The 15,692-nt window shown below is 35.8% G+C and overlaps 1 long non-coding RNA gene across 2 annotated transcripts in view; it reads right to left on the bottom strand.

Moving 5' to 3' along the window:
- The window catches only part of LOC144234463 (uncharacterized), a 222,707-nt gene that overhangs the window by 16,055 nt on the left and 190,960 nt on the right, over positions 1–15,692 (bottom strand). The window lies entirely within an intron of this gene.

Here is a 15,692-nt window from a genome sequence, read left to right as displayed (position 1 = left end):
ATAGTTTTGCTCTGAGGGAAACTGCTAAATAAACCTGAGCTTCTGTTTTGATGGTCTAACAAGTTACTGAAGAAAGCATCTGATACCTAGGACTTATGAAAGATAGGTAATGTAATAGGCCTCTGTATAAAGCTGAAAATCTGAATGGATCACTGTGAATAAGAAATCAGCTTCACAGACTTCACAGGAAGACACTTGCTTGACTTGACATTGGTGCTAATAGAGGGGGCAAAACATGTTCCCTGAAATGTTTTATTTGCTCATCATTTTGTGGCTTGGATTTACACTAACTGTTCCACTTGAGAATCATCAAGTGGAAAATTAAAAGTGGTTGAAATCAATAGAGCTCCAAGCTAATTGGCAGAAGCAAATGAAAATCTTTTAAAAAAGGCTTCCAATAATTCTCTTGATAAAGTTCTAAATAATACACATTCATAAACATGTGTTTATGTTCACAAAAAAGTGAACCATCAGGGAAATGAAATTAAAAACAATAACAATAATGCATATGCACTAAAATGGCTAAAATTTACGAGATTGAAAATACCAAGTACTGCTAGAAATGTGGAGTAACTGGAACTCTCATATATTGTTGGTATTACACTAGTATAATTGCTTTGGTGAAATGTTTAACATTTCATTATAAAGTATACATACCATACAGCTGAATACTTATGCTTCAAGGCAAGTACCTAAGTGAAATATGAAAATATGTCCANTATATATATATATATATATATATATATATATGTCTGTTCTTTGCAACTTTATATTAGCCAAAAAGTGCAAAGAACCCAAATGTCTGTCAACTGGTAAATGAATCAATAATTTGTTGTATATATATATAATGGAATATCACTCAACAGTAAAAAGAAACAAATTATTGATACAAGCAAAAACATGAACTAAATAAATGTTGAAGTTTGCAAGCAATTATTTCTAGACAGTAGATGGAAAGGCTTAAAAGCAAATTCTAAGTTCACTTTGAGAGGTAAGCAAATAGTATTTTTACATAAAATATACGAATAAGCAATTTGCCAAACAGTGTACATGGCTTCTAATTTCTGATTACAAAATCAATGGAAATACACCAAACATAAATAGGAAGATGGATGGATAGATGGAGAGGTAGATAAACAGCTATGTTTAAGAATAGATAAAAGTCAGTAATGATAAATATCAAACCCTTAACAAGATGTGTCTACTTGGTTATGGGACTGTGTAGGATTGATGAAGGAGGATATAAAGAGAGACCATTCATTCATCGTTTAATTTATAAGAAAGAATAAAAGTTTTCTGGCCCTGGAGTATTGTGGGGGGAAAAAAGCTAAGTTAATGTAGATAAGGTAGATAATAGGCCAATTTTATTATCTCTACTTAGACATATTTTCTTGCCTCCTCTCTCTGAGCAACAGCATGAAGAGCAACAAATTTTAGACATTTGGTTTCCTTTGGTGGGAACTGTGAGTCTGGCAGACCAGCAATAGGGCTGATATTCATAGTACAGTCAAGAAATAGGGGCACCTGGGTGGCTCAGTCAGTTGAGCATCCCACTTCAGCTCAAGTCATTATCTCATGGTCCTGTGAGTTTGAGCCCCTCTGACAGCTCAGAGCCTGGAGCCTGCTTTCAGTTCTGTGTCTCCCTCCCTTTCTTTGCCCATCCCCTGATTGTGCTATCTCTTTCCCTCTCCCCCTCCCCCATCTATCTCTCTCAAAAAAATAAATAAACATTAAAATTTTTATTTAAGTCAAGAAACAGACTGCTTGGACTATGAGCAATATAACCAACATGGCAAACTCAGAAAAGTCTGCATCCAACAAGAGTCAAAGACTGCCCAGTCATCAGAATAAATAAGGACATCATCAGAGAAGACCATCAGAATACCAGCAGAGAAGACCATCAGATTGATTGGGGCTGGGTCAATCATATCCCAGGGGATGCTAGATAATAAACCCTCAACCAGATCTAAGGTACAGAAATCATTACACATCAGAACCCAGTGGATTTATTTCAGGAATGCAAGGTTAGCTTAATATTTAAAAAATGTTGGGGCACTTGGGTGGCTCAGTCAGTTGGTGTCCAACTTCAGCTCGGGTCATGATCTCACAGTTCATGGGTTCAAGCCCCAGGTCAGGCTCTGTCCTGACAACTTGGAGCCTGGAGCCTGCTTTAGATTCTGTCTCTCTCTCTCTCTCTCTCTCTCTCTCTGCCCCAGCCTGGAGCCTGCTTTAGATTCTGTCTCTCTCTCTCTCTCTCTCTCTCTCTCTCTGCCCCTCCTCTACTCATGCTCTGTCTCTCTCAAAAATAAATAAACATTAAAAAATGTTTTTAAATGTTATGTAACCACATTAACAGAAAAAAAAGGAGTATATAGATACAGAAAATGAATTTGATAAACACACAAACTTTATGAAAACTCTAAGAAAATTAGGAATATCAGAGAATTTCCTCATTCTGATAAAGAATATCTACCAAGGGGCACTTGGGTGGCTCAGTCGATTGAGCAGCTGAATTTGGCTCACGTCACGATCTCGAGGTTGTTGCGTTCGAGGCCCCCAACAGGCTCTGTGCTGACAGCTCAGAGCCTGGAGCCTGCTTTGGATTCTGTTCCTCCCTTTCTCTCTGACCCTCCCCTGCTCATGCTCTGTTTCTCTCTGTCTCAATAATAAATAAAAAACATTAAAAAATTTAAAAAAAAAGAGAATATCTACCAAAAACTTACACCAACACTAAAGACTAGGGTGAAAGACTGAAGACCTTTTCTATAAGATCAGAAAGGAATAAGACAAGATGTCTACTTTCGCTACTTCTATTCAACATTATATTGGAGGCTCTAGATAGGACAATATGGCAAGAAAAAAGAAGCTACCTGGATTGGGAATGAAGAGGTAAACCTTTTTATTTGTATATGACATTATCATATAAATTCTAATGAATCTACAAAAATACTACTAGAAATAATAAATGAATTGTGTCAGGTCATAGGCATAAGGTACATACAGGAAAATTAAATGCATATATACTATATACTACAAAGAACAATCAGAGATGAAACTCCAATTGTGGGATCTTGAGCAAACACTTAACTTTTCTGAGTGCAAAGTTTCCTGACCTATGAAGCTAAAGAGTCAGAGAAGATGGGACTATCTCTGAGACTCTTTCTTGCTTCATTTGTTAATGTTTTACTAGTCTATTACTTCTTGAGATCAGAGATTCTGTTTTGTTCAATACACTGTAAGTGTCAACACATTTTCTGTTTAATATTAAGAGAATGACATGCTGGAATAGGCCACCAAAGAACAGTAGTGAGACTCCACTTTGTGCAGATTTTTTATGAAGTAAATAGCTGCCATCTGGAGAGCCGCATAATTCTAAAGTCAGAGATTATATTCTGTGGTCTCTTAAGGTTTCATTTGGCTCTTGGAATATGATTCTTCCCATCTGAGACTAGTGATCATGATAATGCTAATGAATCCAATCAGAAAGTTGTCATGTATACTAAGTTGAACCTGGCATTGTGCTAGGCACAGTGAAGGAAGAATATTAGACTGTTCCCTCCAACAGACAATGGGTCAGAGGCAGAAATCGGAATGGATTGTAATTATGTTCTATTTCCAATGGCACAGGAAGTAGAGAGTCACCTATTTGTAAAATTAGACTCTAATTTCTCCTTGTATCTTGAAATCGTGGGGAGCAAAGACCTTTGGCTATAATAACTTCAAATCACAGAATACTTAACCTAGTTTAATATGCAATTGCCTTAGAATGTATCTGAGATTTGCATGCTTAATTATTCTTTTAACAACCAGTTTGTAAAAAAATTTGAACATGTAAGCCTACAGAAAAATGGCTGTTGAAATGTGTATTTCACCAAAGTTAGTTATGCTTCATATCACCCCTGGGAGGCAGTTCAAAATTAAACTTTATCTGAGGGAAAACACACACAGGCAACACACACACATACATACACATATACATACCAGGAACTAAAACGAAGAATCTAAATACTAGGCAACTGTGATTTTGTTTCTACTGGGTCAATGTATACTGAACTCACAACCAGACTGGGCTAAAGAATCAGGTATCAGATGACCTCTTAATAAACCAATAAACATGTGAGTGCTATAGCTCACATGTAGAAGTTTAGATGGACTTATTTCAGAGCAAGGAAAAGAAGGAGGTAGGGGCAGTGTATAACATTAAATTTTAACAGAAACTAATGGCCTATAGATTTCTAAATGTATCTACCCAGTCAAAAGCACTTACTAGGATAAAAAGATATTAAAATGGAAATTTTAAACAAGATGAAGGTTATAATCATAAAGCAAATTTAACTTTTTTTCCTCCCATTGTTCATTTAAACCCCTTCTGTTTGTGAATGAGAATATATGTATATATTTATGTCTATAATACAGAGAAGTTGAGAGAGAAGGAGGAAGGCAGAGGGAAGAAGGAAGGAGGAAGGGAGATTTATTTTAAGGAACTGACTCATGTGACAGTGGGGACTGGTGAGTCCAAAATCCATAGGAAAAACCAGCAGACTGGAATTTTGGCAAGATTCTTGGCTCTGAAATCCTCAGGACAGGCTAGGTGGGCTTCAAATTCAGACAGTGTTTCTGTACTGCAGCTTTTTTTTATGTTTTTAATTTATCTCTGAGAGAGAGAGAGAGAGCATGAGCAAGGGAGGGTCAGAGAGAGAGGAAGACACAGAATCCAAAACAGGCTCCAGGCTCTGAGCTAGCTGTCAGCACAGAGCCTGATGTGGGGCTCGAACTCACAAACCGTGAGATCATGACCTGAGCTGAAGTCAGATGCCCAACCGACTGAGCCACCCAGGTGCTCCTCTGTACTGCAGCTTTGAAGCCGAATTCCTTCTTTAGGAAACCTGTCTTTGGTCTTAAGGCCTTTTACTGATTGAATGAGGTCCATGCACATGTGGAGGGAAATTTGCTGATTTAAATGTTAATCACATCTAAAAAGTACCTTCACAGAAACATCTAGATGTTTGGTCAAACAACTGGGTGCTATAGCCCAGCCAAGTTGACAGGTAAAATTAGCAAGTGGATAATTCTCCCCCAGTTCCTTGGATGCTGCTTCTGCTATATCTGAGAAAATAAATAGCTCTCAAGTCATTTCAAGCCACAAAATAGTCTTCTTTCAAGATTTCAAATTGTCCAAACATCCAAGTCCATACAAAATTAAGGCTTCATCTCTCAATCAGCTCAGAGTGGATGAGTGTCTGCTTCTCCTACAGGTCTTAGCCTTGAACACTGATACTGCCATGAGCTGGTAATAGCACTCCCTGGACTTTAAGGATCTTTCTCTCAAGGGATGTTTTTGTACATTCTTTATAGACACCTCCCATCTTCTTCCCAGGTTCTCTCAACTGTCTTCCCTTGACCAGTATCTCCTTTCTCAGCTCCTGGGAACAAGCTGGTCCACTATCTTTATTGTGGACACCATATTCTTCCAGGCAGTCCTTTTGAACAGGTCATCCTTGGTTCTGGTTCTTTCTCTCACATGTGTCCCAGATCTGGTTCTTGAAAAATATGCAGGCATCAATATTCTCATAAACCCTGTGGGATCCTATGCAAAATGCAGTACACTAACTGTACTCTCTCTTTAGAGTAGCTTCGGGCATAGACTCTATCTACCAGGTTTCAGAGACCTAAGTGAGATACCAGCTTACTGCACCTTCTAAGCTCCCAGGAACATATATTGAGCTCCTGGAGTGGACTCATGAGGTTCCCTTCTCTCTAACGAAGGTGTGTTGAGACTCACAAGATAGCAGCAGTGCTCTCCAAAAATTATATTCGTGGGGCGCCTGGGTGGCTCGGTCGGTTAAGCGTCTGACTCGGGCTCAGGTCATGATCTCATGGTTAGTGGGTTCGAGCCCTGCGTCAGGCTCTGTGCTGACAGCCAGCTCAGAGCCTGGATGCTGCTTCAGATTCTGTGTCTCCCTCTCTCTCTGACCCTCCCGTGCACACGCTGTCTCTCTCTCTCTCTCTCTCTCTCTCAGAAATAAATAAAACATTTAAAAAAGAGTATATTCTTTCTTCAGAACTTCTGGTTCTCTATACCCTTCATGTGGCTAGCATTTAAGAGATGAAAATATAATTTTCAACTGTCATTTATCAAGTTCTATACAGAGGATTCTCACTTTTGAATGTGAAAGTGTTCTGAATTCTTAGAGATTCTGAAATCTTAGAGATTCAACTAAAATTAATAATAAAGCAGTTTGGTTTTAATATCTGGTTACATTAACAAAATAGAATGATATTTTGTTAAATCAGAGCTTTCCAAATAGTCAAACTGAAATGAGTTTTTCCTTTCCATTAGCATAAAAAACATTGTTGATGTCAAAGTAATCAGAATATCATTGAAATGCTGAAACAAAACTAAATTCAAACTTTTAGTTAGTATATTGCCATCCAAACAATTTCTGTACTTCTGCCTTATACTTCCTTTCAAAATATGTGTGCTTTTTGTTGTTGTTGTTAAAGACTCTTTCCATGCAGCAATGGAATCAAGTAGATCATGAGGAAATGTGGATTTGTAAGCACATGCATAACATATTCTTCTGTTTACTATGAAACCAGTGGCTTGAAACAACTCTATACTTTACTCAGGAGTTCTTACACATAGGAGCCCTAGTTTATTCATTTGCACCTACTGATTTTTTTTCTATAAAGGTCTCATTCTTTGGGAAGTATTGACATCATTCCACCCATTATTATGGTACATAGCTCTATTTATTTAGGTCTTCTTTAAAGTTGCTCAACATATTTCTATATACAGGTCTTGTATAACTTATGTTTGGCTTATTCCTATGAATATGATATTTCTAAGATATTATAAAAAGAGATCTCTTAAAATTGTATATTCTAGTTCTGTCTATTATATAAATATATTTTTCTATACTTTTAATGGAGCAGCTTTGCTACAAAATAACATATTAATGTTAATAATTCTAAATACTTTGATTTTCTATATATACTGTATTCCATGAATTCTGGTTTTTTTCTTTCTATCCAATAATTTAGTTCCATTTTCTGACTTAATATTCTAGTTAAGACACTCATTAAGAAGCAGTATAGGAATGGTTATAGTGGAAATCCATTTCTCATGAACAATATCAAATAGAAAGTTAACAATGTTTATTATAAAGAATAATATTGCCTTATTTATTTTGAAATACCCTCTGCCCTCCCTTTCTTAGATATTCCTATCAAGTTAAAGGTGTTTCTTTTTATTCGTACTTTGCAAAGAGCTTTACTCATGGATGCATGTTGAGTTCTATCAAACATTATTCTGCAATTATTAGGATAGTCAATTAATGTAATAAATTATATTGATTTATTTTCAAATGCTGAACCATTTTTGCATTTCTGGAATAAAAGCTGCTTTTTAAGATATGTTTTTAGATTTAGTCTGCTAAAATTATTTTCAGTAAATATCTATCTATCTATCTACCTATCTATTTATTTATATGATTGTAACTATCCTTTCTTACACTGTCTTTATGTGTTTTGAAGATATGCTAGTTTTATAAAATGAGATGTGGAATCTCTCATGATTTTCTTTTCTTTGGAAGAGTTAATTATAATTAGAATTAATTCATCTGGGTAAGTAGGGAAGGTGGCAGCAGGGTAGGAGGACCCTAGGCTCACTTCTTTCTAAGAACACAACTTGATAACATCAAATCATCCTAAATATCCCAAAATTGATCTGAAGACTGACAGAACAAATACCATAACTAAAGCTAGAGAAGAGGCCACATCAAAGAAGGTAAGAAGTAAGGAGATGTAGTTTGGGAGAAAAACAGATCCTGGACACTGTGCTAGGGAGGGAGCTCAGGTGCAGAGAAAGGCAACATACAGACTGACACACAGAGGAGCACATAGGGAAAATGAATCCACATAGTAATGGCTTGGAAAGTGAAGGGGGACAAATTTTGTGACTTCTGGCAGTAGCAGAACTTAAACCCTGGAGTTTTAAAGGTCAGACAACTTTGGTGGGATAGAGTCAAGAAAGTATTGTGATGCTCTTGGACAGAAATCAGGTAAACAACTTTTGGACATACAGTGTGGAAACAGTGATCTGAAGAGTGCCTGGGACACGCAGTGGGGAGATTATTTGCTCATATCAAAGTGCTCGTCAGAGAGGCAGCATTCATAGAGAAACCTCTCCAGGAACAAAGGAACTAGCAAGTGCCATTTCCCTCCCCTGCCCTTCAAGCACAGTGCTACCTGTGGGAACCAGTGCAGTGCCTATGTTCACTACCTAACTTGTTCTACCAAGCCCTGCCCCACATCCCACCTTGATCTGGTGGAAGCACCCTGCTCAGTCTCACTTGTGTCAGTCCCAGTGCAGTAGGCCCTGTCTTGCAGAAGTCTGACAAACCCATGCTCACACTGTACCTTCTGACTTGGGAGCTTTGTAGAGCTTTGGTTCTGGTGGCAGTGAAAAACAGTTTCATTTCATAAGCAGACTGGGGCACATCCAGTCAAAACACTTCACAATCAGGCCAGAGACCACTTATCACAACAAGCAAAAAGAATATCTGGCAGATGGTTGACCTGAAGGATAAAGCAGCCAGCACAGAACAATAAAGCATAAGCAACAAATATTGGAAACACTCCTGGAATTGCCACGCCCTAGAGGACAGGGGACACTACATGGCAGGGCACTACAGGACCTCTTCATAAAGCCATTGCCTTCCAGAACAGAAGATGTAGCTGACTTTTCTAACACAGAGAAATAGGCACAGAGACATAGACAAAATGAAAAGACAAAGAAATTTATCCCAAATGAAAGAACAGGACAAAGCCACAGCCCGAGATCTAAGTGAAACGGTTATAAGTAACAACCTGATAGAGAATTTAAAGCAATGATCATAAGGATATTCACTAGACTTGAGAAAAAAAAGAGAAGACATGACTGAGACTCTTAACACAGAGATAAGGCATAACATGGCAGAGATAAAAGGCTTAGTAAACAAAATGAGAAATACACTTGATGGAATGAACAGAGGATTGAAAGAAGCAGAGGAATAAATTAATGACCTAGAAGATAGAGTAATAGAAAGTAATCAAGCTGAACAAAAGAGAGAAAACAGAATTATGAAAAATGAGAATAGACTTAGGAAACTCAGCGACTCCATCAAACAGAACAACATTCACATTATAGGAGTCTCAGAAGAAGAGAAAGAAAAGAGAGCAGAAGGTTTACTTGAAGAAACAATAACTGAAAACTTCCCTATTTTGGGGAAGGAAAAAGATATCCAGATCCAGGAGGAACAGAGAACCACTCAAAAAAACCAACAAAAGGAGGCCCACATAAAGACATGTAACTAAGTTTGCAAAATATAGTGATAAAGAAAAATTTTGAAGTAGCAAAACAAAAGAATACAATAATTTACAAAGAAATCTCCAAAATGCTAGCCAGGGGATTCTTCTGCAGAAACTTTCTAAGCCAGAAGGGAGTGGCATGATATATTTAAAGTGCTGATGGGAAAAAATCTACAGCCAAATATATTCTACCCAGCAAGGCTAACATTCAGAACAGGAGAGATGAAGGGGAGCCTGGGTGGCTCAGTCGGTTGAGCGTCGGACTTTGGCTAAGGTCATGATCTCATGGTTCGTGGGTTCAAGCCCTGCATGGGCTCTGTGTTGACAGCTAGCTCAGAGCCTGGAGCCTTTTCAGATTCTGTGTCTCCCTCTCTTTCCGACCCTCCCTTGCTCATGCTGTCTCTCTCTCAGAAATAAATAAAACATTAAAAATTTTGTTTTAAAAAGAACAGGAGAAATAAAGAGTTTCCCAGACAACAAAAACTAAAGGAGTTTATGACCACTAAACCAGCCCTGCAAACAATATTAGAGGGGATTCTTTAAGTGGAAAGGAAAAACCAAGTGACAATATGAAAGTAGGAAATACAAAAGGCAGTAAAAATGAAAATTTCTGTAAAACATCAGTTAAAGAACTCATAAAATAAAAGAATATGTAAAATATGACATCATATACCTAAAATGTGGGGAGGAAAGGTGCAAAGAATGGGTTCAAATGTAAATGACCATTAATTAATAGAGACTGCTATGTATATAAAAGAGGTTATATACAAACCTAATGGTAACCATGTTATACTTTACATACTAAGTATGTAAAGAATAAAGAAAAAGTAATCCAAGTATATAACTAAAGATAATCAACACACTGTGAAAGAAAGACGACAAAGGATCAGAGAATATCTTCATAAACAATCACAAAACAAATAATAAAATGACAATACATATCTCTCAATAATTACTTCAAATGTAAATGGACTAAATACACGATTCCAGTCATAGGGTGACAGCATGGATAAAAACAAAACAAAACAAAAAAACCCATTAATATGCTTCCTAGGGGATAAAGAAATTCTATCATGCAAATCGATGTCAAAGGAAAGCCAGAGTAACAATACCTATATCAAACAAAACAGACTTTAAAACAAAGACTGTACTAAGACACAAAGAAGGACACTATATAATAATAAATGGAACAATCCAACAAGATATAACAACTGCAAGATTTGTGCACCGCACCAATACATAAAACAGTTAATAACAAACATAAAGGAACCAATTGATAGTAAAACAATAGTAGCAGGGGACTTTAACACCCCCACTTACATCAATGGACAGATCATCTAACCAGAAAATCAACAAGGAAACAATGGCTTTGAGCGGCACACTGGGCCAGAGGGACTTAATTTAGAACATTAAATATAATTATGTTCTACATATCTAATGTATATTTAGAACATTCCATTCTAAAATAGCAGAATATACATTCTTCAAGTGCACATGGTACACTCTAAAACAGATTAGATAGTAGGCCACAAAACAAGTCTGAAAAATTTCAGCAAGATCAAAGACATACCCTGCATCTTTTCTGACTATGATGCTGCAAAACTAGAACTCAGCCACAATAAAAGATCTGGAAAGACCACAAATACATGGATGTTAAATAACATGCTATTAAACAATTAATGAGTCACCAGAAAATCAAATAAGAAATAAAACAATATATAGAAACAAATGAAAATGAAAACACCATTGTCCAAAATCTTTTGGATGCAGCAAAAGCTGTCCTAAGAAGAAAGTTTATAGCAATCCAAGCTTACATCAAGAAGCAAGAAAAATCTCAAACAAATAATTTAACCATATACCTAAGAACCTACAGAAAGAACACCAAGCATAATCTAAAGCCAACAGAAGGAAAGATAAGAACAGAAATAAACGATACAGAAACTAAAAATATAATAGAACATATCAATGAAACCAGGAGGTAGGTCTTGAAAAAATTAATAAAATTGATAAACTTCTAGCCAGACTTACCAAGAAGAAAAGAGAAAGGACTCAAATAAACAAAATCACAAATGAGAGGAAATAACAACCAACACCAGAGAAATACAAAAATTAGAATATTATGAAAAACTATATGCCAACAAATTAGACAACGTAGAAGAAATGAATAAATACCTAGAAACATATAACATAAACTACCAAAACTGGAACAGTAAGAAATATACAACTTAAACAGGTCAATAACCAGCAAAGAAACTAAATCAATAATAACAAATAAAGAAACTCCCCCAAACTGGAAGTTCAGTATCAGATGACTTCACATGTGATTTCTACTAACCATTTAAACAAGAGTTAATACTTACTCTTCTCAAACTATTTCAAAAAATAGAAAAGGATGGAAAACTTCCAAATTCATTCTATGAGGCCAGCATTATCCAAAACCAGATAAAGACTCTACTAAAAAAGAAAACTACAAGCCAGTATGCCTGATGAACATGGACACAAAAATCCACAAAATACTAGCAAACTGAATCCAACAATACATTTAAAACATCCATTTACCATGATCAAGTGGTATTTATTCCTGACTTGCAAGGGTATTTCAATATTCATAAATCAATCAACAGTTTACATCACATCATTAAGAGAAAGGATAAGAACAATATCCTTACCCTGTCAAAAAAAGCATTTGACAAAGAAGAACATCCATTCATTTAAAAAACCCTCAACAAAATAGGTTTAGAGGGGACATACCTCAAAAATAATAAACATCTTGAAAATGAAAACAAAGCTGGAGGCATCACAATCCCAGACTTCAAGTTATATAATAAAGGCCAGCTATGAAAAACCTATAGTTAACATCATCCTTAATGGGGAAAAACTGAGAGCTTTTCCTGACCAAGGCAAGGATGTCCAAGGATTCTCACCACTTTTATTCAACATAGTACTGGAAGTACTGGAAGTCCTAACCATAGCAATCAGACAACAAAAGGAACTAAAAGTTATCCAAATCAGCAAGGAAGAAACAAAACTCTATTTGCAGATAAAATGATACTATATATAGGAAACACAAAAGACAACCAGAAAATTGCTAGAACTGATAAATGAGTTCAGTAAAATCATAAGATACAAAATCAATGTACAGAAATGTGCTGCATTTCTATAAATCAATAATGAAGCAGCAGAAAGAGAAATTAAGAAAACAATCCCATGTACAATTGCACCAAAAACTATGAGATGCTTAGTAATAAACATAACCAAAGAGGTGAAAGACTATAAAATACTGATGAATAAAATTGAAGATGACACAAAGAAATCCATGCTCATAGATTGGAGGAACAAATATTGTTAAAATGTCTATACTACTGAAAGCAATCTACAGATTTAATGCAATCTCTATCAAAATGCTCACAATTTTTCACAGAACTAGAACAAATAATCCTATAATTTGTGTGTCACCACAAGACATTGAAAATGAACACAAAATGAAAACAAAGCTGGAGGCATCACAATTCCAGACTTCAAGTTATATTATAAAGCTGTAGTAATCAAAACAATATAGTACTGGCACAAAAATAGACATATAAATCAACAGAACAGAATGGAAAACCCAGAAAGAGGGTGCCTGGGTGGCTCAGTTGGTTAAGCTTCTGACTCTTGATCTTGGCTTAGGTCATGATCTCATGGTTTGTAGGACAGAGCCCTGTAAATGGGCTCTATGCTGACAGAGCAGGACCTGCTTGGGAGTTCCTGTCTCCCTCTCTCTCTGCCCCTCCCCTGCTTGCATTCTCTTTCTCTCTAAATAAATAAATAACAGAAAACCTCAAAATAAACGCACAGCTATATGTTCTACTAATTGTTGACAAAGCAAGAAAGAATATCCAGTGGGAAAAAGATTCTTTCCCAAATCATGTTGGGAAAACTGGACAGCAACATGGAAAAGAATCTGGGCCACTTTTTTACACCATACAAAAATATAAATTCAAAATGGATTAAAGACCTAAATATGAGACCTGAGACCAAAAAATCCTAGGAGAGAACACAGACAGTAATTTCTTTGACCGTGGCTATAGCAGCTTTTTTCTAGATATGTCCCCTGAGGCAAGGGACACAAAAGCAAAAATACACTACTGGGACTACATCAAAATAAAAAAGCTTCTGCACAGAAAATGAAACAATCAACAAAATTAAAAGGCAACCTACAGAATGGGAAGATGTATTTGCAAATGACATTTGCAATATGATTTGCAAGCTGATAAAGGGTGAATACCCAAAATATATGAAGAACTTATAAAACTCAACACCAAAAAATCCCAAATAACTCATTTAAAAAAATGGGCAGAAGACAGAACAAATATTTACCCAAAGAAGAAATACAGATGGCCAACAGATACATGAAAAGATGCTCATCATCACTGATCAAGAAAATGCAAATCAAAACTACAATAAGATATCACTTTATACCTATCAGAATGGCTAAAATGAACAGTACAAGAAATAGGTGTTGGCAAGGATGTGGGGAAAAAGAAACACTTGTGTAGTGTTGGTGGGAACACAAACAGGTGCAGCCACTGTGGAAAGCAGCATAGAGGTTTTCAAAATGTTAAAAATAAAACTACCCTACTCTCCAGCAATCACCTACTGGGTGTTTACCCAAAGAATGCAAAAACACTAATTCAAAGAGATACATGCACCATATGTTTAGAGCAGCAATTATAGCAAATTATGGCCCATTGATTGATGAACGGGTAAAGAAGATGGGTGTGTGTGTGTGTGTGTGTGTATACACACATATACACATATCTAATATATATATTAGAATATTTTTCATCCATAAAAGAGAACGAAATCTTGCCATTTGCAACAACATGGGTGGGGCTAGAGAATATAATTCTAAGTGAAATAAGTTAGTCAGAGAAGGAGAAATACCATTTGATTTCACTCATATATAGAATTAAGAAACAAAACAAATGAACAAAGGGAAAATAAAAGAGAAAAATTAAGAAACATCCTCTTAACTACAGAGAACAAACTGATGATTACCAGAGGGGAGGTGTTGGGGGTGATGGTTTAAGTAGATGATGGGGATTAAGAAGTGCACCTGTGGTGAGCACAACGTGATGTATGCAATTGTTGAATCACTATATTGTACACCTGAAACTAATATTGCACTGTATGTTAACTAACAGGAATTAAAATAAAAACTAAAAAAAAAGAATTAATTAACCTATGAGTATTTGTAGATGTCTGTTGAAATCACCTGCATCAGATTTCTTTGTGCAATAAATTTTCTATTATTCATTTTTTCAAAGGTACATATCTACTTGTATTCTATTTCTTTTTTTAAAAAAATGTTTATTTATTTTGAGAGATGGAGAGAAAGAGCATGCATGTGAGCAGAGGAGGGGTAGAGAGAATCTTAAGCAAGTTGTGCACTGTTCACACAGAGCCAAATGCCAGGCTTGACTTCACAAACTATGAGATCATGACCTGAGCAAAGGTCAAGAGTTGGAGGCTTAACCTACTGAGACACCCAGGTGCCCCAGATCTACTTGAGCTTTCCAATTATTCAGAAGTACACCCTATATTTTCTATGTGAGTTTAAATTATCTACTGTCATAAAATTTTTATAACTGAATATTAATTTTTAACATAAACAGTCTCTAAGTTGATGTACCTTCTCCCTGACATCAGGGAAGATTCTTCCTACTATATTTTTCTGTCTGTCTTCCTTCTCACCCTGATCACTCTCATCATGCATTTACCATTTATGTTAGCTTTTCAAAGAACTATACTTGTATCTTTGCTAACTGTAACATATGATTACTTTCTTCTTCATCCACATTTGCTATCATTATTCTAATTTATTTGACTCTATTTTGTTGTTCTATTTCTAATTTCTCTAGAAGGATGCTTAGCTCATTAATTTTCATCCTTTATTCATTTTTCAAACTTTTGCTTAAAGGTTAAGTTTCCTTCTAAATATTGACTTAGCTGTATCCAGCAAGTTTTAACCATTAGTAGTATTTTCATTACTCAGTTAATATACTTTCTACTTTTCAGTATGAGGATTTTTTTTAAAAAACATGGGTTGTTAAAAAGCACATTCTTAATTTCCAAAGATATTTTTCCTAGTTATCTTTCAATTTATCAATGCCTGCCTTGATTACATCATAATCAGAGAAGATTCTCTATATAACTCCATTTGAAATTTGTTAAAATTTGTTTTATTGCTCACTGTATGCTCAAATATGATGGGTGGATATTTGAAAACAAATCTTATTATCTGCTTGTTCTATCCATGACTGAAAGTCATGATAAAACATTTCACTCTTATTTTGGAT

Source organism: Crocuta crocuta, unplaced genomic scaffold (genome assembly GCF_008692635.1).
Source record: "Crocuta crocuta isolate KB4526 unplaced genomic scaffold, BGI_CrCroc_1.0 scaffold154, whole genome shotgun sequence".
NCBI lineage: Eukaryota > Metazoa > Chordata > Mammalia > Carnivora > Hyaenidae > Crocuta > Crocuta crocuta.
The sequence above is the reverse complement of the archived record's forward strand: the minus strand, read 5'-3'. Positions and strand labels throughout refer to the sequence as shown.